Raw genomic sequence first — 26,286 nt, forward strand, 5'->3', positions numbered from 1 at the left:
GAAGTTAGAGACGCGTATTTCACGGGGCGTCGAATTCGTTGAGTCGGGAAAAATCGTCCGAAGGAAGCTCATTGGTGCGTGGAATATCGGAAACAGCGGGTTCGCGCGGCGACAGCGCGGAAAGGTCGCGAAGAAAGTTTGACACGGTTAGAGGAAACTTTTCTCCGCTTTTAGTTCCCGTTCGCCACAGCGAAAAATTCTAGCTACGACTTCGATTTCCCCTCCGCCGGAAACCGAGCGCGCTTTGCGCGATACGCGCAAACTTGATCTTGATATACGATAACCGATACGAAAAGTATAATATTGCTAAGTGTGCGGAGAGCTTTTAATCCAGGAACTTTTTCTTCCTTCTTTCAACCTATTTTTATCTATCTTAGAGAAAAATTTTCTACGATGTGAAAACGAAGTAAAACTTTGATGCTACATTTAAACTGTGGAATTTTAGTTATATGTGATATTCTGGATATTAGATGCTGCAAATAGAAGAGGTTAACGATGATCACTTAAGGAATTATTGTAATAAAATCAAGCTATTTATCGCAGACTGCTGTTTGCAATATTAAAACAATGATTGAAGAATAATTTTTGCGTTAATTTTTTTGGTGAAATTAGTAATTAAATGGAAATTTGTTAATACAAAAGTTTTCTTTTATTTCCAAATAGCTACTATCATCCAATTTTCACAGAGAACAAATTATAGAAAACCAATAATTTATATATGAGTAATAGGAATAAAATATCCTGCATCGTCGATCAATGGTCAAATGGTACAAAACGTTTTAGCTGATCCTCGTGAAAAAACCAAATATACAGGCAGAAAACTAAGTTATTTAAAAAATTTTTAACGGGTCGTAAAACGCAATCAATAATAATGTTAAACGGTTTGAACAGTGCGTACATCAAAATACACGTTGATATTTTTTTAACGAACATACATTTCGAACCGTGATTGTTTAAACGAATCACTTTCCACATACTGTACTTTCATTAGAGCAAACATAGCGGAAACTGGCTTTCGTTGGATTTTTCAGTCCACTTACTTATTCAAACGCCAAATACGTTTAACCTGTCTCGAAGAATTCTTATCGAAAAATCTCAGCCGAAAGTTCGTCCTGAGAGCAACCACAGGGTTTGTGTTTTTAAAATTTCACGAGGCTTAAGAAAGCGACTGCTCCGGGGAGTTCGCGGCCTTTCTTTCATTTCCTTCTACTTTCTTCTTCTGTTCTCTCCTTTCTCTCTCTCTTTCTCTTTCTCTTATTTTCACCATTTCTTTCGCGGTTCGCTCGCAACGAGCAGAGAAATGGAGCTGAAAATGGCAACGAACGGGTGGAAGTGAAATCGAGGAAGCAAATTGTCAAGTGGCGTCTCCCGTGAAACGTCATAAGTATTCCAATTCGAGTGGTAAGCCGCGCCGGATCGTTTTCTTTGAAGGAATTATGCATTCAATTACGCAAAATCGCCGGGTCTGAGGAAAACGCTGAAAGCACCCAGCAACTGGAGCAGATAAGTAGATTAACTTTTGGTAAGTTCGCTGAATATCTACCGTCCGTTCCAACTCGTAAACTTGTTTCATGTAAAGATAAAGGAATTTTGCGTAAGTTCTTCGTGCGAGCTACAAGAAATTACCTCGACAAGCGAGCTTGTAACGAATAATATTATAACCATTTCATTGGTAGTTGAAGTGGTTAACCCTTTTCAGTATGGCGGTATAATTTTTGTAACTTTTGCATCTTACAATTATTATATGATAGTATAAAAAACTGACCAGTCTGTAGAGTGACGAGCGTATAAACGTATACCAAGTTCGTTTTAATTTAGCTTGTAACTATTTCTAGAAACAAAATATGATTCGTTAGCAATTTTAGATTGGATAGATTTATCGACCTTTCAATCATTTTCCTGTTGCATTTCTTTCTGATGAAGGAAATATCTTCTTTTTCTCTTTAATAAACAAGGTACAATAACATTTCTACCATTTTCAATAATCTAAAAAACCTGGCACTTGTCCATTTCTTTTATCGAGATCAATCAAAGTATCAATCAAAATGATTGAAATCATAGCTAGAAGGATTATCAAACAGACAATAATATTCACATTGGTATGTATACTTTTGCTAAATCGAAAAATCTAATAATACTACGATGTCTAATATCCAGTCTCTTTCACAGAAAAAAAATCACGTTTATCATCCAACACTTTCCATCAACTTCTAAGCAAAACTTCTCTTAATATTAACATCCGCAATATTTTTCACGTTATCTTCATAAGTAAATCAGAAAATTCCACGGTCGCTATAAAACAATTTGCGAGCAACATATTTCGCTGTTAAGAACGCTCCTTTAACGAGTTAAATCACGAATAACGAAACTGATAAAAATACACGTAGCAAGCTCCAAAAAGGATGTTTTTCTCACTTTCCTCTATGTTTGCTAAAAATACAAAGCGAAACGTATACACGGCAGAAGCCGTGCGCGAATATATCTTCCGCCTACGCTTTCATTCCCGTGGACGCCTGAAACATCGCGGCAAACGGCGAAATAAAAGGATTGGGAAGTGAAAAATGCATCAGGCTTGTTCGTTCTTTCTCGTTCGGTAGTGGGTGGCGTTCGTTAAGACGACCGAACAAGGAATTTCGTGTTGGCGTTGATTGCGCGGTCTAATTATAATTTCCGGGGACAGGCAGCAATTAGCATCCGGCAGCTGCTACGGACAAGCAGCACGGCTCATCGCGGCTGCGCGTGTCATTATATTGTCTTTTGTCAGTACAGTGCAAAATGGCCGTGTATTAATGCGCGCTCGAATAACAAAGACGATGCCCTTAGCAGTCTCTGCCCTTTAGAATCGTCGTCTTCGGATGTTGCCTCGTATTTTTAACTACCAAACATAATTTGACCTGCTTGTAAATGCATTTCACGATGCAGTAGGTTTGTGGATTTTCAAATTCACGTAGAGTTATAATTAGTGTCTATCGTATTATCGAAGATATCAAATAGTTTAAATAATTGATAGTAGAGATTGAATGAAAAATTCACGGCAATGAAAATTTTCAGAAGTCGTACAGATTTATTGTCAGTCTCGAGTTTAATCTTTGAACCGATACGTCATTAGTTATTAGTATCCTGCAGATGTTTCCGTAGGTACATTAAATATACAGAAAGTAGATAATAAAATATCTTATTTAATGTATTTTGTGACACCGGATGTTTCAATGCTTACGAACAAAAATAGTACGAATCAATCGTACATTCAATCTCCTAAATCTTTCACCTCAACGATTGGAAAGAATTAATTCGAATACTCAAGACCTTAATTAAGAAAATATATATAAATATAAGAAAACTTGATAAATCTCATACAATTCCTATTCTACTCACGCCAGCACTGTATCGAATATTGTAAATCGCAAAACTTTTTTGATTAGCGAAACAAAGATTGTAGATCGCCATACTATTAATATAATTAATATAATTAACAAGCTAAACCAACTAAACTATACGGTATTGGTAACGATGCTATACGTGGCAGCAACGTTAAAAACAATTAAGAAAGAAGGTTTGTAAAATCTTATCACGAAATGAGTGCGTGGCAAATTCCATTCACGTTCGCCACGGAATACACGCAATTTGCTTTCGCCACATGCTCGCGAAGAGTGCGCGCATTTTACGAATTCGACGCCAGCCAGCGTCTTGGAATTCGCGAAATTCACTGGCGGAAACAGTTGGCACGCGCGCCGCAGGAATTCCCTGCGAGTTACGCTCTCGCGATGTTTCGCGGGATGCTGAGTTTCCCGCTGCGAGAGCCAGCGATTCTTTGAGGCGGCAACGGAAGCGCCGCCGAGTCGTTAGAACTTAACTGCCCCTGAAATAACGACCCACCCCCCGTGTGGTGCACTTTGTTTAGGATGTCTTGTGTCTTACGCCCTTATATCTGATTATTATAAGGTTGAAACGACTGCAACGAGAAAAAATGCTGTAAGGCCAACGGTGCATTTTCTTGGCACACCGGCTACGTCGTGTCTACATTTTTTAACGATCTGCTTGCTTCACATCTTGGCGGATAAATTGTTCAGTATTCTGCTTCGTCCTCGTGATTACTCGGGATGATTTTGTTGCTAAACGAAATGGCAGGATCTTTTGCATTGTCTAATATGAAGCAGCGTGTTTGACAAAATTTGTTAAAACGTGTAAATTTTCTGTAAATTTTTATAGTGTACTGCATATTTTTGATAATTCGAAACTTTGTCATTTTCGAGCACTGCAGGGGTTGATTTTATGGAATTTTGTAAAATTGTTTAATAAGGTAGAATATCTGAGAAAATGTATAACGCCAATTTTCTCGATCAAACGGTATCCGATTTAACGATATCGATCGTGTAGAACAGGTGATCTCAGTCTGTCCGTCATCGTCATTTTCCTGGCGCCTCGAGCTGATGGAGAGCACATCACGAGTGGGTCCACTTGCCAATTAACGAACTTATAATTAGCGCATAGTGTTGACAACTTTCTCGTGTCGGGATTACAAGTTTCCCACAAGCCGGAAACGCGTGCTTTGTCGCCAATCTTGGACAATGGAGATTATATCCTTTTGAGGTTGTATCCCCGCTTGTTTTCGAGTGTAACAACCATGCTACTTCCGACAACAATCTACTTACCTTCATGTTCTTTCTTTTTAGTAAACGTATATTAATTCTACAGGTATCTCTGAACGATGATTCACAAAGATTATTTTCTATAATACGAAGAATAGGATTGGTCGATGATCTATCTCAAGTAATTTCAAGATTAAGTTTTTCTGAACAATTTTAATAGTTTCTTTAACCTAATCCTATAACGAGTAGGAAAAGTCTAAAATCGAAAAATTAAGAGTAACTACTATTCTGTCTATATAATTATTATTGCGTCAGTATTCCGAAGAAGTTGATCTCTCTATTTTCAATTCCATTGGTTAAAAACCGCTCGACCGTTATATCTACCGGACTTTTGCATATTATGAACACGAACTTTGGTTACTTCCGCTAAAGCGAACTATAATTTCGGATGGACAATCTTCTTAGCGAGACGTAGAAAACTAGCCAGAAACTTTTCGTCTTGCGTCGAACAGTTTCAAATTCTAGAACATTCTTAGAGAATCTGCATACCTAGTCTCTTAATCGAATCTTCAACTTGGTCGAGCCGAACTACGTCTTAGCCAGAAGCTATCGATTGGTTCGACAGTTTCTTCTTCGTGCTGTGGCGAATGTCTGATTTTGAACGAAATTTTCGTCCTTGCTTTTGTTCGAGTGAAACAACTCTCTACCTTATCAAACGACATCAGCTTTGAAAGAAAAATCACATTTCGCGTGAAAAACACGTAAACAGTTAGACAAATTTATTTATTTATTTTCGTACTATACTTCCACCTTTTTGTAACATAATTTTTGGCAATTACATCTTACCGTAATCCTAAAAGTTAAAATACATTATTCTAACATCCGTCATTCTTTCACTGAATTCTGAAATGAAATTTAAATCTTGCTCCGTAAGAAAAACGTCACGAATTATAATTTGTGACACATACGGTGGCTGCGAAAGTATTTACGCACCGTTATATTCGCTTCTATTTGTACAAGTATTTCATATATCTCAAATTTGATACCATTTCTACCACAGTGTGTACTTTCATACGACTACGAAAATTTGATACTGTGGAAACCAGTAATATACAAAACGTAATAAAAAGAGAACCACTTCATTCGGAACTAAAGGTATGTGCAAATACCTTTCGTAGTCGCTGCGTACCATTCACCATTTCAACTCCGCAATCGTCTCCAGACTTATTCAACAACATAACGGTAAAGTGTCAACGTTTCTAGTATTCGAAAGGCGAAAGAACAGCTTATCTAATACGAATTGACAAGGGAGAATGTAGTGGGAAGAAAATGTCCATAAGTAAAACTACGAAAAAGCAAGAAGATCTAAGCCGAGGTACGAAAAGCTGAACAGATTAGGGGCGGCGGTGCTGTGACGATAATGGTAGACGGTTTCGGAAGAAAAAGGAGCGATTAAAGCATGGCGAAGCGTACTTCCTTGTCGCGCGACACTTTGTAACAAGAATGGATGCGGGCGGGCTGGAAACACGACGTTTAAAGTTGAAACAAAGTTCTATGCCGTGGTCCGGGGAACGCTTGCTGCGAGATAGAACGACACGGAAAATGGAAATGTTCGCTGTTGTACCCTTTGAAAGGTACGTGCACCGGCCGGAACCAAATAAAACGAGCGCATAATTGAATAAATGTAACGATCCTAGTCCGGTAGTGGTGTACTACCAATGAGGATGTTTCTCGAATGGAGACAAATCAGGGCAGATCGCGTTTTCCTTCGAAAAGCGAATCGCTTTGGGCGAGTTTGCGTGTAAAATGACGAATATATTGTTTGTAATGCAATTGCGATGTATCTGCATTTCATTTAGTCCGCGATTTTATATGATAACAGAGGAACGGTTGTATTTTCTTGCCATATATTTAATGGCTATTTGTATCATAATACCGTGCCGTTGTAATTTTTTAAATTGTGTTTAATTGTTGGATATTAAAGCTGGTTGACTTGTATGGATATAATGCAACGCTTCTTAAACTTTATCCAGCCGTGACCCAATTTCGCTCGGGAAAATTTTACGCAAGCCCAGCTATATACGTAAGAAGATACATGGAACGAGTATACAGATAAAAGATTAAACGATGGTAAATCAAGGAAGTTTAATTTTAAATGATTCTCTGTTATGTTTCTAATTTTATCTCTTATTGTCATTTTTATTAGGATCTAAATTTGCATATCGATGAGTTACTGGTGAGTTTATTTTTGTACCATGTGTTAAATCTTGAACGAATATTTGATATCTTATAACAGAGTATCTTCAACGATATGTTGATTTTACAATCACGTCAATATTATACACAGCGTAATATATACACAGCGTAAATGACGAAAACGTCATTTTACAGTAGATACGTAGTATAAAAGGTATGTTTGGAGCCATTTTAGAAATTGTTGGAAATTCTATCTTTGTTCCAAACGAAAACCCAGTTAAACGATTTTTTAAAATGCTGGTGTTTTATATCTATTTCGATTAATTACTTGATCTTTGTCGATGAATTCTTCTTCTAATTACAGATTCATCCTCTAATTACAGATGATTGTCATTTTTTATTTCTCTGGTGTGTGGCAGTCGCAAAAACATTCACAGTCTCGTAATTCTGTTCCGCGATTCTGTATGGGGTTCGATTGTTTAACAATTGGCTTAGGAAATTATTACAGAATAAGTTTACTTGAGTGAGTAATCCTGATTTTTTTTCAGAATCCTGAAGATCATAAAGCATTAAGTATTGGGATTAAATCATTTAATTATGGAATTTATTGTGATATATAGCGATAGATAAACCTACATATTTTGTTATATATTTATAATTAGATTATCATTTCAGGGACGAGAGTAGGATTTTTAAGAAAATCTGAGACAAAAGGTGAAGATCGAGGACTGTCTCGAAACTCTGATTTTCTCCAGATTCAGCTGTAACAGTTTATCTTGCTTCAAAGAATTTTTCTTGACATAAAGCAATGCCAGAGGCTAAGGTAAACTATGATGAAAGTTGTGTCGTGGCTTTTAAAATACTTCTGACAAAGAAAAATCTCTTTAAATCTCTAAAATTCACAACTCGGAAAAATAAGGTAGCTTTGTTTCCTCTTGGTCCAAATAATAATAGCTTTCTAGCACTTTTTAATTATCCTTACAACAGTTGATATTACAAATAGAAATTAAACTTCCGCTGATACTAAACTTTCCATTTCCGATATATCAACTTATGTTTACCGCCTTCTTCGATATTTATAAAATATTCCTGATCTTAGATTAAAAAATCCAGTCACTTAATTACTCGATAGATTCAGAATCGAAATCTTTCAGCATGACAATCTGACATTGATGCTTCATCGAACAAATTATAAATCAATACAAAACTTACCATTAAATGACACAAATGATAATCGACACAACATCATAAAATATATTATATTAATAATATTTGCCTCTCTTTAAAAGATTAACTAACTCTAATCACATATATCAACGTATCCATATTCTTTAAATTTATTTCGCTCTTCGTAACAATATCTTTCCACGTTTCAGATTGAAAATGAAGAGTTCCGATCGATATTCCAACCTATCGTACTCTTACACCCGATCAGAATATCACGGTCCAACCAGCCTATTTATATCAATCATTCATAATTCCCAGATTAAAGCGGGAAACTCTAGTCGATCATTATTCTTTCTCGCATAAGCAAACGCAGTTCTAGTTATATAGCTGGTTAACAATGAATGACGATGAAAAAGGCGAGCGTTATTTCCACGCAATTTGCGATTCACTTCGTGGCTGAAGCTAGCGAGACTTTTCACTGGTGCAAGCTTTTTCAGTAAAGGCATCGGTCGTCGCGCGGTTCGATCGCATTTCCCTTTAAAATGGCGCCGATAAACGCAAACGCGACGAACGCCACCAACGATGTTGGTTTTAGCGTTCACGCGGAATCGCTCGTAGGAACCGGAAATGAAGCCGCGCTACCGTTTCCCCTACTGATCTGCATTTGAAACGAGAGCCACTGCGTTCGTTGCTTTGTCATTTACTGTTATTGCTCCGATCGCGTACCTTTCTTAACAAGTTGCAAGCTGTTCTTGTGCTTTCTTTTCGATGTAAAACGTAACGTCTGCCCGCCCTCCTCCCGTCCCTTTGCCTTTATTTTTCCTGCGTGAAATTGAATTCATTGCACGTTCCAGGTTACAGTTTCTCTCAGTTACAGACTAATAGAAATTATGTACGTACATATGTACATGCACACGTGTATATAATCGTCTATTACAGCTACTATGAATTTGTCCGTGTATAAAGGCTTTAGAATAGAATTTCGTGTATGAGAGCTTTGGGTAATATTATAGATCAGGTTTATTCTGGAGGAACCTTCGAAAAGCAAATTTGTTTGAAATTGCGCGCTGAAGCAATAAGGAAGCAGCATCATTTTGTGTTTTTAGTTATATATCACTGTTTATAAAGATTCGGACACTTCGGTCAATTTGTGGCAACATTGGCGAATTTTATGAAAATGTACGAACCAATTGCAAATTAATAATGAGAAACTCTCGTTACTATTTTGTGAAAATTAAATTACGTATTTGAAAGCATAGCGATAATTTATTCTAGTATTTATCACATATGTATGATACAGTGTGCATTAACTATTTAAATGTTACTGCTTGCACTAACGTTGCAAGCGAATCTGTTCATTTAGGAAAACCTACTTAATCTCATTTATAATTTAGAAATAGACGAGTCTGAAGATAAACAGGTTGCCAAGTAATAGTCAAGGTTTGATAATTTCACCGTGGTATTACAGCAGATGGAAGATTATTAAGTAATCTCGAAATCAAACAAATTATTATATAAAACCATATTATAGTCAGCGTAAAATATTTTATTCTTTGCCATTTTAAAAAAATTTAGCCTATTTTCATACTCTCGTATTATAGAAGGAGACATTCTCGAGTTGCGTTGAATTCAAATATGCATCTTCGGATTTCTACAGAATCTTAAATTTCTACCTCCAAAGTACTATTGCATGCAATAGAAGATTCTCAAACTTCTAGAATTCTTTTTCCTGCAAAACTCAGCGATTTCCTATCACGTTTTCGTGAGATTTAATTGCTTCCGGACTTTTACTATTACAGATTTAATGTTACTAAATATCTGTAGAAAATTGTACACATTTTCAATCACTTATATTATAGTCTTTGATTATTTCTAGTTAACAAACTGAATTTCTTTAATATCATAAAATATCCTCTAGAATTATATTAAACTCGGTAATGCTTTGGAACGTCTCCGATTTTCTACAAAACTTCCATGTATTGAAAAGGATTAAAATATATAAAAATATTAAAATATATGAAACTGTGAAACGGAAATTGAAAAATTATCGAGTACAAGCAACGAACTAGATATACTGATAGCAACCCAGATGACTACAAAGTTCCATCTTTCTTATTCATCCTTTATTTTTTACTTTTCGTTATTTCAATTTATTATTCGTAAACATTACATTAAACTTCGTTCTTAACTGTTTTTAACTTTTTTTAGTTTTAATATACAGCTAAAAGTACTTAGAATTATTTGCGACCGTCTTTTCTTAATGATATTTTAGCTTTCTAAATAGCGCTTTTCGACAGATTGAAGTTTGAAAAAAATAATCGGAAACCCCGAACAAATTGTAAAGCTAATGCTCTAAACTTCTACAATATTCAATAGTACACCTCCTAACTTCCATCGTCGAATTTGTAGACAAATGTCTAATTTGATTATCCCTGACATTCAATATTTCAGAATATTTTTTAAAGGAAACTCAACATTGTCTTAGAATTCACATCAGAATTATGATTACTTCTATGACGATTCAATTTCGTTTCCTCATGAATCTTCGTGTAACTTATTGTCCATCGATCGATAATAACTTTCACGTTCGCATCACCTTTAATCCGATTGCCCGAGTTTCCTTGTCATTTTCTGCTTTTTACCTCTCGCACTGTTCAACTTAGAGTAATTACGTGGGTGCAAGAGGCGACCGGATACTTGCCGCGAGTATGCTGCTTGGATAATTACTTGAAGGTGATAATCGGTTTTACGAGTTCCTGACATCGTGCTTTTTGTTCGTTTCCGCAGCAATACGGAACACAGCCGAACGACTTTCGATCGATATCCGTTTTTCAGCTGACCCCTTCCGTTCCGTGATTTTATCTTTCAGGAAAGAAGAAACCATCCAACCAATGCGATGCTTCGCTGTCTAGCCGAGTTTACAACGCGATCGTGAAACAGCATTGCTTTTCAACGCAGACAATTTACGGGTTATTGGCAAAGATGAAGAATATTCTAACGCAAAGGTGTTAGATATATTTGTTTAAAGCTTTAGACTCATTTAGCGTTAAACATTTAAGACGTGTGCAAGTATTATAAAATTCTGTAGAGCGTGCGAGGCGGAGATTAGTTCTCAAAGTTTTCAGAGTTGATTTCTTCGTTGTTTGAGTTGGATCGTTTAATGGAAAATTTAACTTTCCAATGAAGCGTTTGATAGAAAAATCTTAAACACGCAGCTTCTATGAAATCAGTTTGGCGATTACTTCTTTAATTTCAAAGGTGTTTCTTTAATTTGCCTCGAGTCAGTAGAAAATGGCATTCTATTAAATTATCGACAAAATTGAATCGCAAATGCCAATATCATCGGCAGAATGGATATTTGCAAGAAAAGCCAGGAAGACGTTTGCAAGATGTTGTACTTCAAATATAATTCTCGTGTTTTCAATTTAACGATAATTTTCTAAAAAATATCGATTTTACTCAAGCGGACAAAGTACCCAAATTGTCAAAACAGAATACGCGGCACGTACATAATTGAACAATCATAAAATTGAAAATCTTTTATTCAACCCTCGTATTCTCAAATATTCTACTCAGTCTGCCACTTATATCGACAATTTATTAAATCTGATGTACTGAATTTTTTAAACTGTTGCAAATTAATAAAACTTTTTACCGGTTTTTCGATTTTTAAGTTACATGTAATAAATAATTTGAGTTGCTATAAAAAATCCAATATGCTTTTAGTCGCAGCATCGCAAATAGTTCCAGGCATCTGTCTTTCGACCGGCAATATCACGTTACTGCAAAATATTAATTACATCGCTGAATCTTGACTAGTTTGCATTTTTAGGGGAAGGGGTGACGATAAATCCGATGCAACGAGCCCCTTGCCTTTGACACAGTAATTCGATGGTAGTGTGAATAATTAGTGCACATTCTTTATGCATCTCACTTACGTATTCTATTTTCCTTCGTTTTCCGTATTTTTCGCGCAAGTTCGTTGCCCGACTCGTCAATTTTCCGACGTTCGCACTCCGCCGTCCACTTTCCATTCATTACTTATTCCACCTCTTATTTTCACCGTTTCCTCGAACCTCGACTGTTCCGAAATTCAAATTGATACTCAAGTAAGGGACAGGGTAAGTCGCCGGTTTAAAAACAGATACGTTGATTGTTAGAAAATTACGAAATAATTATTTAACGTTAGATGTATATTTGTGGCAGTGATAGCGAAAGAGAAATTTCGAAACTTTGATCTTTCTCGTGAGATTTATATGGGAAATAAACTTTTTCAAAAACGAAACTTATATGGAAGAAAATATTTTAAAGGAGAGAAATCATTTTCTTACATTCGAGTGTCGAACGAATAATTTCTGAAATATTCCAGCGTCTAAGATATCATAAGATCAAATCCTTTTTAAGTCCTTAACACCGTTAGATGAGAAATCTAATTATACAACATATTTAGGAGGAATTCGTTTGTATATTATAAATGTATGTATATTATACAGGGTGGTTGATATCTGGCGGTACAAGCGGAAAGCGGGTGATTCTACGCGAAAAAAGAAGTCGAAAATATAGAATAAAAATTTTTCGTTTGAGGCTTTGTTTTCGAGAAAATCGACTTTGAATTTTCGCTCGGTACGCGTGCACTTTATCACGTCTCGTTATAACGGATCTCACTGTAGATCGTTGTCTCGATGGAAAAATTAAAAAAAAAATTTTTTATTCTACATTTTCGACTTCTTTTTTCGCGTAGAATCACCTCCTTTCCACTTATACCACCAGTTACCAACCACCCTGTATAATTATAATTATAATTAGTATAATTAAAATATAATTAAAAATTATAATATATAATTATAATTATATGTCGGAGATGGAAGGACAGCAGAATTTTCCGTCGGGAATGCTTGGAAAACCCCCCATTACCATAGTCAAGATTTTTATGTTTAAGCAATAAAAATAAAGAAAATAACTTTTAATGTTCCAACCTGGCTTTACGACGATGGGTTCAGGTTTAAGGTGACATAACGGGTCACTAGACGTAGCCACGGTCATGGGAGGGACGCGTATCTGACAGAGGTACGGAATGATTTTATGACTCTCCTTAAAAACAAGGATTGACCCGAGAAGTGGGGACAGGAGTATATAAGGGCAGTTTCATTTGGATTGAGAGAGTTTTTTGTTAGTTAGTCGTTGGACGAATTGCCTAGTGAGTTATCGAGAAGTTACGCTGATACTGGTCATCCCGTGGGCCGTGGATTCGTCAACTAACCTGGAGTCATCGTCACTGTCTACCTGCCGTGATCAACTGTCAAGATTGTAAGTACCCCTTCTGTTGGAATAAAATACATCTGTGCTGCACCACCGCAATGGCTAATGCCCGTGAAGACACATCCGACGCCCCCAACCTTATTCCTACTGTCAATCCGACATCAGAAGTGGAATCAGGCCCATGTATAACCATGGAACAACTCATGAAAGTCGTGGACCGGTTAACTCAGCCGAAGGAGCAAAGACCGAGTGCGGAACCTATAAATCTACAGCTACCACGCTTTAACCCCGAAATCGCGGGCGCCGACCCAGCTGCGTGGTGCGCAACTGCCAGCGTGTTTCTGAAGAAAAGGCCCCTACAAGACGACGAGCTGTATCTCACTATAAGTCGCGCTCTAGAGGGTACGGCAGCACAGTGGTTTACGCAAGTTCCGGTCAGCGGAAGAAGTCCTTATAGACTCAGTGAGGAAGAGCGGACAATATTGCGAGAAAGAATCCGCGAGCTAATTAATGCGAAAATCATAAGGCCTGATAATTCACCATTCGCGAGCCCTATGTTACTCGTGAAGAAAAAGGACGGCACAGATAGACTGTGTGTAGACTTCCGGGCGTTAAATAAAAACACGGTCGCTGATCGCTATCCCCTACCCCTCATCGCGGATCAAATCGCGAAATTGCAAAAGGCGAGATACTTCATTAGCCTAGACATGGCCAGCGGGTTTCATCAAATTCCCATTCATCCTAATTCGACGGAGTATACGACGTTCGTTACACCCGACGGAAAATCCCGCTGTCCTTACATCTCCGACATATATAATTATATATTATATAATTGTATATTATAAATGTGTATATTAAAAATTAATTTCTTCTGACAAATATTAATCTTCTTTTATGTAAACTTATAGGTTAAAACATATAAACGTTTTCTAAGATTTTCTATTCTCTTTAAATTACCACTTATACCAATATGTATCTATCTTCTAATATCTCGTCAAACGAACACCCAGACATTAAATCACAAAGCTCTTAGCTATTTTATTAGCTGGCGAGAGAAACCTCTCATCGAGGACGAAATTAAAGCTTTAAAGCAATGGTTGATCGACGAAATGGGTGTTGAAAAATAGGAACGTTATTTCTCTCGAGACAATGCGTAAAGTATTTATTTTCGTGTTATAGAAGGAGGCTGCGTTCGCTGTCGTGGTTCAAAGAGCTCCATTAAGACTCCATTAGAGGCGTTGCGGAAGAAGTCCTTCGTGTTACGGGAAGTTACGTCAGCGTTGCACGTTGCAAAATGTCGATCGGCCTGGGGGTTATCGTAGCTCGAATACTTTCAGATATCCGCGGCGAGGGTCGAAAGTCGTTCATTTCCCAATACGATCAGGTCACGCCGAGCAGATACGAGTATATGGTTTAATACGACCACGTAAATGTCTGTGTTGTTTATGGACATACAAACAGTGAGACATGGCGAATATACGGTATAGAGCTTGCAAGAGTATATTCCTCGCGACGTAGCAGATAATTCTTTTATATCATAACTTTCAGTAAGGCTTTAAGTGACCTATGTTTCGCGTTTATCTATATTTTTTATTCGATTATACTCGTAGAACGTACTGACAAAGATTGACTATTAAACTCCGGGACATCCTGTATAGAGTTTGCAAGAAAATATTCCTTGCGATCAAACGAGTAACTCCTTTTCTCCTACGATCAGTTCGTTTTAGAATGGAAATTAGGAATTTTGGAAATTTCCGTTGAAATATGATATATTGAAAATGTTTGTGGGAATTAGACTGGCATATATTTACGCAAATTCGTCAGCAGATTTATCGATGTTGGTACGTTTCTAGCGTAAAACGAAATTGTTTATAACTCGAAAAATGTGCCTCTAACCATATTTTTGCTGAACGTTGTTTCATAGTTTTAATCCGTAGATCAAAGCATACAAATATTTTCCATATATTTTGACATTCTATAGATCCACGTTTTCAGATTGGTTTCAAATTTTACTAATGTAATTATGATTATTACGCGTCGCTATAGTATCAACGAAATTTGAAAACGTTCCGTTTTTACACGCATAATACGTTCATGGAAGATTATCATGGGAAATTGAAACACTTGCACGATGTCACTGTATGTTTTAAATGTTTGTAATTTTTTTGTTTTCTCCGGCGATATTATTCGTATGATCGATAAGTCGAATTCATATGATAAATAGTTTTGCAAGATTTAACGAGATAAATCACGGCGAGTAACATAGGCCAGTTTGGGGTGAAATTTCGTTTATATTCAATTTTGTTGTAAAGCGCACGCACACACTCGGTCAGTGAATTGTTTGTAATAAATTCATTTTACGGTGAAATTGAAGTTGATGTTGACACGTCGAATCAATTATTCGAAACACACACGATAAAAAGGAAAACAAATCGTTGGCCATTTATCATTTTTGGCAAACGCCGTCGATGATTTAACGCGCCATTGTATTACATATGCTTTCTGGTATGGTAACTGGCAAACGCTATGCTTTATACTTTAAACGAAGCGTTGCTCGCGATCAATTAATTTCATTAAACGGTAATTCGTTCGTGCAAATGTAAAAGACTGATGTAAATTATAATTTCTTACACATTTTTATTGATAATTCATAGACTGTTACTTTCTATGATAAATAAATGACTATATTATATGATATACAATAAAATTATTTTGCATAGCTATAAAATATCCAAGATAATCGAAAACTAAAAACTGTCAGAATCAATTTCTCAGCAAATTTATATTCCACTGTCTTTGCTATTATTTTTCATGTTACCAATTGGCGATTAGACTAAACTAAACAATGGGAAGCGTCTACAAGCTACTGAAATATTTTCACAATCAACTAGAAGGAAATAAAATTCCACGTCTGAAGAAAATATTACGAGAAACAATTTTATTCTAATCTTCATATACGAGATAAAAATATCTTCATGAAATATCACCCATTTGTGTATACATGTGTGATTCGTTAAAATGTTTATGTTACACGAGAGTATTATATTTCTTTAAATTTCGCTAGAGTTATAACGATGCACAGCTCTTATTATTATAGGTACCTCATTCAAGTCTAACACAGTTTTCCTAAGTTTGCTCTTGTTTGAAAGCTCACACAAACACGCACACACACGATATACATATGTATGTATATACGAAAAATTCGCATACGTTGATAGCGTTCTTCACGATTCGTAACGTCTGCACGAGATGTTAATCTAATTTCGTAAAGCAAGTGGAAGTTTCGTGCAAGCTTAACGCGCTAAAAAATCGAATTAGGCGATTATTCAGGGTCCGTGGCGCGTTCCTTAATTTGCATTTCACACAGCAGATTTCCATAACTATAAGAATATCAAGGAAAATATAAAACATGTCCAACAGCGCGGAAAATATGGCGGCCAGAGTTTATTTTTGTTTTCAGGGATCACGTTCTACTTACGTGAGACACATTTATAAACTTTATATCTCTAACGTGAACATACGAGATCTCAATTCGCTCCACTTGTATCTATACAGCAAACTTCGCCAGGTTTTTACTCTGCCTGAAAATAAGATGAACATGTGGTATATGCAGGTACATACGTAGCGGTGTCTATACGCATGTTTCATCAAAAGGTTGCAAGAGAAACGTGAAATGTCAAAACAACGATAACCAGTTCACGTTTAATGTATTAAGTCACGTTATAAGTGACGCGAGCGTTTCAGAATATAGACACAGAATGATTTATTAAGAAAGACACACAGCTGATCTATTTAACTTGTTAGTAGATCACGCGTGTGAACGACATAGAATAATACGATACTTGAAGTGAAAATGATGGAAGCAAGGGTAATTGAAAGGCTTGATCAACGAAAACCCGATCAACAACATTTCCAATTCACTGAACAAAGCAATCGTTCGATAAGGTAATTAGCTCGATAACGTTAAACTCTGACCACAATAGCGACACGCTATAGCTCCAACTCCCTAGCCAGTCTCCAGACTTTGAATTCGCGCGTTTCGTCGAAGAATTTCCCAGTGGACCGGTCGTACAATTACTTATTTCGCCGTTCGTCTCGTTAAGAAGTTTGTATCGACGTCGAATTTTCAAGAAACAAACGATAACTTGTGAAACGAAAGCTACTGACAGAGGGGAGAAATACCTGAAGGAGAACGCATCCAGGGGAATTCAATCATTGATTGCGACGACACAGCATTTGATTAATAAACATCTCAAGAACGAAGTTTTCAAAGAAAGTATCCGACGAGTTGCAGCGATAATTAAGAGGATCGCTAACTAGCAGCAGCGAAAGTTACGGTGTAGAGGATCGTTAAGGAAATTACCTAATTCGCGGCAATCGCTCTCCATGGTGATACACGCGCAACGATAATCAATGAAATTGGCGGGCTAAATAACACCCTTGGGCGAGATATATTTTTAATTACATCGGGATATACGATTAACGACGTGATTTTGCGGACTCGGCTTGTTCTTAGTCTCTTGAAACGTTTGACGACTCTCGGTCTTCCTTGGTTTAATCACTTTTAGAAGAGGAACGGTTATTCGGTGATTCGTTAGTTTAAGGGGAAAATAGAGGTAAATGTTTAATAGTATAACGTACAGTAATTTGTATTACAATGTAATACGTGCATTATGCTAGTATTGTACTGTAATGTATTGTGTATTTTTATTATCTCTTATTTAAAGATATATACTTCTATCAATTACAATATTTATTTTAAATAAATAAACTATAACGTTAGATATATAGAAAATATACCATCCTAGGTCAGTAATCTTGGGATAGTTATTACATTGTATCCAAAATAGAAAAGAAATTATGAACGAATGGTATTGTAATTTTATTTAAAAATGTGCACAATTTGAAATTCATAAGCTACACCAAATATCAAGAAAGATGATATACGCGCTGTGCCATATACTTTGAAAGCAGATAATAATAATTCTTCAAAAACAAAATTCTCACCGACAGCGAGCCACATAACCGCGTTATTAATAATAAAATAACCGGGTTACAAAAGCTAGAAAATACTAATAATCTAAAGCGCACAGTTCTCTTTCAGGTCTAACAAGCTCGTGCCAAAAATTTCCTATAACGTCTTCATTTTCTACGAATGCCAGTAATTCGCAGAAGCTGCTTCGTACCTTCGAAAAGACACGACGCGACGTAGCGCGATAGGAGCATCGGTCGTGCAATTGAAACACGGATTCGAAACTGGAGAGACGCCTGATCCCGGCAGCAACTCGGGAATCAATTTGCATTCAATAATCGGCGATCGTTAAGTCGGATATATTCGACGGAGCGTGCATTCCGGGGTCCGGAACCGGCGGCCCGGAAATCGGCACGCGGATTAGACGCTTTGTCGCCCGATAAGACATCCTCCTCCTCCGTATTCTCCTCCTCTGCGAGCTGGCCCCGTTCCCTGGTTTGCTTATGAATGGACCACGTTCCGGGACCGATTCAATGCGTGCCTGTAAACGACTGCATTCAACGGCCATCTATGCGTCCATTCAGCCAGATTCAGACGAACTTGTCGCCGTCTAGAACTTGCCACGAACAAGTGCCGTCGCGGACCACGTGTCCGTGAACCCTTCGCGTTTCTTCGCCGGCACAATCTTGTTACAATAGTCGAATCGAATAAGAAGTTGGAATTGGATATGTTCAGGCTGCGATAGGATAAAGAAACAATTTATAGGGGAACGTATTTATAGGAAAGTAAGGTCAGTTGTTTTGGATACGTATGTATAATGTTTCGATGTTAGTCGAAGAATGTGCAATGGAAAGTAAGAGATAGGGTTTGATCGATTTAATCGTCGTTTTCGTCAGCTTTTTAATGTGTTTCACAGATCCAGTTAGTTTTAGTTTAATTTGTTCTTCTTTATCCTTGATATACTTAGCCTGGAACGTTCGCATGGAATATTTTAATCTTCTATATTTTTCGAGACTATATTCCACGCTTTTTACCACGTTGCGTATGAACATTTAGTAAGTTAAGCAATTAAACGATAAATAGCATACACGAAGGAATTAACAGTGTTACCCTATTTTTCTAGAACATTTGTGCTTTAATGACTTTTAAGTTTCCATAATATAATCGCTTGGAATTTGCATTAAACATTACCCTCATTTGCATCAAATCGGCAAGCGTTTCACGTGTTCCTCGTTCAACGCATTTCCTTCATGCTGGCATATCTACGATGAACGTAAAATATAAACATTTCCATTTATCTTCATCTGTAAATGTACAAAGTGGATATTTGCGTTGAATATTAGAATTCTAATACCGAGAAATACGAAGATTCTGCCCTTCTTTCTCGTCATAGTTTCTTAATTGCATTGTATAATACACCTACGCATAGGAAAATTTCTACAATAGCTTGGACTACGTTATTCGATTTTCAAATACTTCGTTTCGATCTGTACACGTCTTTGTGTTTTATATTTTACGTAACAAAAGTTGTAGAATACAAACCTTGTTGGCCTCCAGTTCAAGAAAATGAACAAACAAAGACTATTTTTACGTTTTCAATGATTTATTCATACTTCGTGTTACAAGATAAGGCTAGCAGCAAGGCTTTTCGATCGTGCGCGTGCATTTTAGTTTCATACATGGATGCAATATGCGTATCGTGTGCCGCAGTGTGTATGCAAATACGTGAATTACAAAGAAGGAGGCGTATTCGAAAGGCCGCGAGCGAGACAAATGACTATACCGTCATTTTTCTTAATCAATTATTTCTATTTCTAACATCGAGACACGCGATAAACATACGTTACGCTCGTTAAAATGTCTCATCTTTACTTTTATTTTTCTATATCCATTAACCTCTTCAGGGATGATTCTAATAAAAGAAAAAGACAAGAGACAAATGAATATTTCTTACTTCTCAACTGCATTCAGATATCCAACGAGACAGATAATGTTAAATAACATCATTTCCCTCAAGAGGTTAAACGCGTCGAATTCTAACTTTTTTTTCTATACGTCGTTCATTCTTCGCTCGTGCGAGCGAATTTCTTGCAAAAGTCGATCATACACGCGACCATTCGTTCTCTACTGCATTTACAAGTCACGACGAAGTATAAGAAATGACAGCGAAGACAATATGTACAGACTGATATCGTATCGATGCTAATCATTAATTAGAATAATAGTTTCATTAGTACCTTAATCGCGTATGCAACGACCGGAGATGAGAAGCTATTTCGCTGACCGGAAACCTGAATATAATAGAAACATAACGAATCACGAAAGGGACAGCGAAGTTTCCCTTTTCCTCCACCTTTTTTTTCTCTCTTTTTATTTTTCCAAGAAACGATCATCTCCGATCGTTCTTCGACTCGCATATAGAGGAAAGCTTGGTCGAATTTTCTAGAGATAATTTACTTATTGTTAGTTTACAGTATGATTGATCGATTACAAGACTTTTGAAAAAGAAGGACGTCTGGTCAAAGTAAAAGAAAAATCTTCAATGAATGCTGATGTTTCTAAAAACCAATTCCTCCATCTACTATAACAAACAGTTTCTCAATTTTTGTATAATTTCAAACTAATAAATACAACGATATGCAAGAATTATTCAGCAAAGTCGTCATCGAAAAATCTGTTTATTCCACGACTACCGTTTTCGCTAACCAAGAATTTCTGCCAGCCGTTCCTTTTCCAAGTTCGACGAAACTTTCCACGAAGCATACGACCTACCATTAGGAGAAGTGTGGTAATATATTAATATTACTGGCAAATTTCTTACATCTCGCGGTGCGACAAAACCGCTCTGGGGTTTACCACGGTGTGTCTCGAGCGCAAGGACTGCACGCGTTCGAAACGACGAGAGGCGACAGAAACGACTCGTATATTACATTCACTCCCACCCATTCGGTCGATCTCATTCTCTCAGGAACGTTCTCTCGATTATAGACAATATTCGACACGACCGCACGAAAAGAGTCCTGGTCAGCCGTTCCTCGAATGCCCGCCCACGGCGGTCACCGGCTAAAAATGATATTTCACGGGAAATCCAGGCGACCTCCGACCGGTTAATATGGCGGAAAGATTCGTTTAAAGCGGTTGTTACGTGGCACAGCCTGTTACCGCTGTAGCATCAGAAGGATAGTCCAAGTCGCAGCTTGAAATTTCTTCTAATATTATCCTCAGTTAACTCTCGTGTAATTTTGCAGGGGTTTAGAATCGATTTTACTTGGAATTTAATCGTCCATCGAGTTGGTTCGACGATAACGAACCGTGAAATACAGAGTAGAAATTTTGGTGTACAGAGAATAAGCTTTATCGCTGCAAGGATAAGAGAAGAATGTGGAACAAATAATTTGCTAGTCCAACATCCTCTTGCACGATCATTTACCGACTAATATTATCGCTAAACTTACAAATTACAAATTTTTATAATTTTTCGTTAAGTAGATCGATTCACGAATATATGTGGAAAATTTGGTTGTCAAGTTTCATACTTTTCCTTATCAAACTTGTTGATGTTATGCAAGAATATTTATCAATACCTTGTGACTTGTAAAGTTTCTTATTAATAGAAATTAAATAGAAAGCATATGAATGTTTATCTCGGTTGTTACACGGTATTAATTGAAATAAGACAAGTTCATGTAACAGTATAAAATATCTACTATACGATATTTATATACTAATATATTATTCTAACTTTTTCAATTCATATTATCGTCTCAAAAATTAAAATCTCAAAGAAACAAGGTGTTTCGTTTGATAAATATAGTTCACCGCATATATTTCAGCAAAATCCGCCTAAATTTCTACCGAATGTTATCGCTTCAAAATTGTATCACAACGCGGGGCAGCCGTCGAAACTAGCCAAGAACTAATCTTCCACGTCGGAGACGCCATTTAACTTCTTGAGATATTAGTTTCGTTCGCTTCTCGTAGAAACGATCGTTCTTGATACTCTGACAGCTACTTACGAGCGAGGACGATTTTCAGGATGATTTCGAGTGTCGACGAATGAACGTTACGTCAAAGGCGACTCGTTTCACCGAACGTTTGAGGGTGCAACACTCGACGCTCTTCCGATCACGCGGCCCAAGTGACATAACATCGCTCCGTTTCAAGTGTTTCAACAGGAACGTTAAAAAAAAAAACAAGTTATACGCACACAAGTCTCTCTCGTTGATCACTTAAGAGGAAAAATGTAAAAGAAAATCGAGATTCGCTAGAGTCATTTGTTAGACGATTTTTTACAAAATAGCGAAATAAAAGGAAAATATTAGCTCGACGCATGTAAAATATCGTTTCTGTAAAACCGGGAGAATAGAAGATTTTTAACAAAATTTTTAACAGAACAATTACTAGGTTGACGCGTACGAAACGTCTGCACGAGATTCCAATTCGATTTTGATGGATCGAGATCAGCTTAATAATTGGAATATTCGTATAATTTCATGAGATTAAATTTGAAGAATTGTCAGGAACGTCGCTGAGAACGTAAATTTAGCGTTTGAAGAAGAGACATTTTTCTACACGAGAGAATTCGTTAATAGGTGATCATTTTTATAAATCTATGGTCAAGAAAAGCTTTCGAAAAAGATCAACGGGACGTTACTTTATATTCGATGTTTCGAAAAAAACTTCGGCTGGTTAAAGTTTCGCGTTCGAAGAAACGACATTTCATATACACCAATCTAATAGAACGAAAAGCAATTGAATTTCACGGACGAACACGATTCAATTTCATTCGAACGGCGCGACATCGAGCGCGATCGTTTCGCGCGGAAGCACTTACTTGAAAAATCAATTTTATAGGGAACGTAGGTAGCGTCGTGCGAAATCTTCTTGATTTGTTTTAAGCAAATGATCAAAAATGAAGTTGCACGCTAGCAAAACAGAAATAAGCCGGGTTAAACGTGAACGGTAAGAGCAACGTGTTACGTAGTCTCCTCGCCGAGAGAGTAAAAGTGGAATTTTTCCAACGACGAAACTCGTGTGAAATTTCCGCCGTTAAAGTTCGTGAAAACTGGCATGTGACGCGAAAAAAATTTCATCGATTCTATCCGCGCAACTTTCAAGCGTTCGGATGAAATCGGTGAAATAAAATTCGAAAACGGGAACGAAACGACTGTGCGCTCGATTTATGTTGACCGTCGATGGTATTGGAATTTACGGAGTAAATTTGACAAAACTTCCGTCGAAACGATGCGAAATAAAAATAAAATAGAAGGAAGAGAGAGAGAGAGAGAGAGAAAGAGAGAGGGGAGAGGGAGACGATCGTAGAGTCTGGGGACGACGTTGAAATTCGTTGACCTGCGAAGAGGGACGATAAAGGGTATTGGACGCAGGAAGTGGTCAGGTGCGATTCAGCGGGTTCCGTGGCATCCGGTTGGGAAAACGAGACACTTCCGGGAGCTCTGAATGCGCTGGGAAGGGAAACCGGAAGCGTAGCCGGAACGGCTAGGCTGCTTTCGAAACCAAAACCGCGGAACCCCTTTATCGCGAGAACCACCAGAGAAGTAATCGACGAGATCGAATTCGATCGATAGCGATAGGAAGCATCGAATTGTGTTTCTTAATCTTTTCTTTTTTTTTTCTCTCTCTCATTTTTTCATGTAGTTTTAACGTTCGGTTTTGATATCACACCTTTATTTCGAATCGATATAGATGATAAACGTTCCTGTTTTTGTCTCATTTGTTGCTTGTAAGTATAATTAATTATTGTAAGAACACGTAATCAGTAACGAACTCAAGTATAATGATAACAAAATTCGTTGGAACCGCTTCTTGAGAAATGCGATTGGCATTTTCAAATACAGGGTGGTTGGTAACTGGTGGTACAAGCGGAAAGGGGGTGATTCTACGCGAAAAAAGAAGTCGAAAATATAGAATAAAAATTTTTCGTTTGAGGCTTTGTTTTCGAGAAAATCGACTTTGAATTTTCGCTCGGTACGCGTGCATTTTATCACGTCTCGTTATAACGGATCTCACTGTAGATCGTTGTCTCGATGGAAAAATTAAAAAAAATAATTTTTATTCTACATTTTCGACTTCCTTTTTCGCGTAGAATCGCCCCCTTTCCGCTTGTACCACCAGTTACCAATCACCCTGTATAATCGAATCTTAACCAAGCGAATTCGAGACAGACATGAGCTTTCCCCGTTACAATGATTTCCTATTTTAAGTTAATCGAAGAGAAAAAGAAATGATTAAACAAATAAAAAATATGTAGGATATATGTTACCTTTTTTTCATATTTATCAACGTGTCAAATTGATTATAAGATCTGGATCATTTTCAATTTAGAATCCTGAAAAGTTTCTTTCTACGATATTCGTTTTAGTATTACTAAATCACGAAACAGTCGAAGAATTGAATATATCTTCTTTGAAAATTTGTATCTGTTTTAGCTATGAACGCAAAGTGCTCTCGAACGACAGTAGTATTTCCAGATGGTCCACAAATTCTTGAGGAAAAAAGAGAAGCTCGAACGCACGAAAGCTTTCAATACTGAAGCTTCGTTACTTTCAACCTGTGCGTATCTATTGAACATTTTTTCATTCGCGTCCTTTTAAGATTCTCTAGAAATTCGGACTTATATGAAATCTGGAAGATTCCGGATTTCCAATATCTTCTTTGTCGTTAGTTAAAGGACGAAACTTTCGAGGTTCTACAATTTCCAGATCCGTAAACTTTTCAAATGGTTGATGAATCGAATGTAAAAGCACAATTTGAATGTAGAAACGTTGAGAGAATTTTCTTTCAAGAACTAAAGCAAAAGTCCTGGAAAATTAGAGAAGTTCTCCGTCACTTAGTGTGACTCGCTTTTCGATAATTTCAAATATCTCAAATGCAACCAGAAGTGATCCATTTTAAAAGCAGATCGATGCTTCGCAACGCTTTGAAAGCAACTTAAATTATTCCAAACTATCCGCTATTCTAGATTGCACTGATAAACTATTATATTTAACCCATAACTGCTACGTTGATATAGAAACTCTACGCGAGTTCACTAGTTGTGAACTGCTCTGTTGTTAAGTTGTGAACTTAAATAAAAATTTAAATTTTATATTCTTGTAGGCTATAAATAAATATAAAATCCAATATCGTAATATTTTTAATTAATCGACATCGTAAATGTAACATTGTAATATCGCAAATAATGTAAAAATATCGTAGCTTTAATGTTACACGGTTTGTAATTATTAATAAAATAGTAACCGAAGGTTAGCGACACTCAGTGTCATTTGTTACTTGAAAACAAAATTACGACGATATTTACAACATTCGAAATATCGCGTTATCTTACGTAGCAGTTAAGGGTTGATCATCCCTCAATCGCAATCGAATGATCTTAAAAATGAATTGTCATTCGTCTAAACTGCATTCTTTTGAAAATCATATAATTTAAAATTTCTGTCTTATTCTAAATACCAAATTGATCCGGTTAATACAATAAATAATCGCTGACAGATTACTCAAGCGTCTTGGTCGCCATGAAAGGTCGTCCTTGTCGAGATTCGTGAACGTTGGTGATCATCATCATCGACGTACGGCCCAACCGATGGTATAATTGCGGGAAGACCTTCCCGTGCGGTGTAGACGATCTGTGGAAAAAAGTCGCCCATCGATGGCCTTGTGTGAGAACATGTGACCAAGCTTGCTGATCTGGGATCCTCGAGTCCACTGAATCGATCGATCATTTGACGAAAAACACGGCGATTGCGTTTCTTTTCGAAGAAAATTCGACGTATCGTTATTTATATAATTGTGTCATGGAGAACGTGGCTGTTGCAATATAAGGCAGAATTTGTTTAAAAGATTTCAACGTGGAGAAAACGGAATTTGAAAATTCATTGGATACTCTTGATTAACCTCGATTAACTAAAATTAGAAGTCAAGTATTTATTAATTATTTTTAACAGTGAACGAAGATAATGAATATTATAGAAACTAACGATTTTTTTTTAACAAGTAAAAATATTGGAAAAAGTCTTCCTTCTTCTAAAAATCCAACAAGTTAAGATCTTTAAACTTGATTTTCCAAAGAATAAAAGTCATATT

The 26,286-nt window shown here is 36.8% G+C and overlaps 1 protein-coding gene and 1 long non-coding RNA gene across 6 annotated transcripts in view; one reads left to right on the forward strand and one right to left on the reverse strand.

The window, feature by feature from the left end:
* The window catches only part of LOC126866165 (uncharacterized), a 103,274-nt gene that overhangs the window by 56,907 nt on the left and 20,081 nt on the right, over nt 1-26,286 (forward strand). The window lies entirely within an intron of this gene.
* The window catches only part of LOC126866152 (tropomodulin), a 118,923-nt gene continuing 113,606 nt past the window's right edge, over nt 20,970-26,286 (reverse strand). For all 3 annotated transcript variants that reach the window (XR_007689786.1, XR_007689787.1, XM_050619379.1), the window contains one exon: nt 20,970-25,829. The gene's annotated coding sequence lies outside the window, so the exon portion shown is untranslated. The remainder of the gene's footprint in view (nt 25,830-26,286) is intronic.

Source organism: Bombus huntii, chromosome 5 (genome assembly GCF_024542735.1).
Source record: "Bombus huntii isolate Logan2020A chromosome 5, iyBomHunt1.1, whole genome shotgun sequence".
NCBI lineage: Eukaryota > Metazoa > Arthropoda > Insecta > Hymenoptera > Apidae > Bombus > Bombus huntii.